Source organism: Petaurus breviceps, unplaced genomic scaffold (genome assembly GCF_028583685.1).
Source record: "Petaurus breviceps papuanus isolate PSGF00001 unplaced genomic scaffold, PetGlider_PUasm1.0 100, whole genome shotgun sequence".
Classification (NCBI taxonomy): Eukaryota; Metazoa; Chordata; class Mammalia; order Diprotodontia; family Petauridae; genus Petaurus; species Petaurus breviceps.
In genome coordinates, this window is record NW_027185573.1 from 2,938,834 (window position 1) to 2,940,298 (window position 1,465).

Sequence of the window (1,465 nt, forward strand, 5' to 3'; positions counted from 1 at the left end):
GGGAGGGCTAGATGGTGCAGTGAGTAGAGCACAGGCCCTGGAATCACTGAGGACCTGAGTTCAAATTCAGCCTCAGACACAACGCGCGCGCACGCGCACGCGCACACACACACACACACACACACACACACACAAACTAAGCATGTGACATTGGGCAAGTCACTTAACCTCAATTGCCCTCTGTAGCAGCAAGCACCCCAGCATCCCCAGGGTGGATGCCCACACAGGTTCTTGGATCTGCTTTGATAAAGGAAAGCAACTCAAAATGGGTTAACAAGCTTACTTTAATCAGTCAGACATATATTGTTTATCTTGTTCAGGGGAAAAAGGTCAGCACCCCGAACTTTAGAGTATACAGATAGAATTATCAAGACAGAGAAACAGATCAAGTAGACAAGTTTCCAAACTGTCCAACCATTACATCCATACCAAATCAACATCTTGCTTTTTCAAAGCCAGAGGGCTCTCAACAACGGCTTCCCAGAGTCTCATCTGATCAAATCACACTTCTCAAAGTGAGCCCCAAAGCAAAGCCTCAAATTAGGGTTTACATAGCCTTCTCCTGGCTCAGAGAATGTAACAACCTTCTGCACCCACTGGCCAATCAAAAAGTATCTACTGAAAAACATGCCTCCCACCCCAGGCTCCAGGTGCACTTTAGCCTAGGGGCCCGGAAGATCTTACAAATTTACATTCCCATTACATTTGGCCCCAAGATCTTTCATGCCCATAGCATAGTCAATTTACTTTTGAATTAGCACTAAACATCTCTTAGGTCACATTTTCAAGATACAGAACTAAAGTTACCAAAGTGGCCACTGGGCCTTAAACAAACACAGAGTACATTGCATTATCACCTCAATTCAAAACAAGAATCCAAATAAAGCTCTCTTGGGCAGAGGGGGTGTCCTTCCCCTCACACAGCTACAGACCCTGCTTCCAAGTACAGAGAGGGAGCTGGGCAACAAAACCAACAAGGTAGGGTCCTTGGGGGTCCACGGCACTTCATCCCACCCACCATAGTCAAAAGTCCATCCTCCCCCTGGGTCCCAAAATGTGGGATGCAGCAAGGAAATTCATTCAGTGCCCCTGCTTTGCTGCTCAGTTCTTATCTTTTCCTGTGGCTGAATTCTGAACTCCTGGGTTCCTTCTCCTCCCATAGGTGGCAGCCGCTCCTGGCTTCTGTCCAGGTCCCGATGCAGGCAGCTCACCATTCCTGCTCTCAGCAAAGTCCGCATGCAGGCCATTCTTCTCTCGTGGTCCATGGCTCCACAGAGTCACAGCTACCACAACTGGGAAACAAACAATTATCCCAGTCCCCATACTTTCCTTTTACTCTGCAGATCCCATCCTCATCACGATTTTATAGCAGCAAGCACCCCAAGTGTCCCCAGGGTGGCTGCCAACACAGGTTCTTGGATCTGCTTTGTTAAAGGAAAGCAACTCAAAATGGGTTAACAAGCTT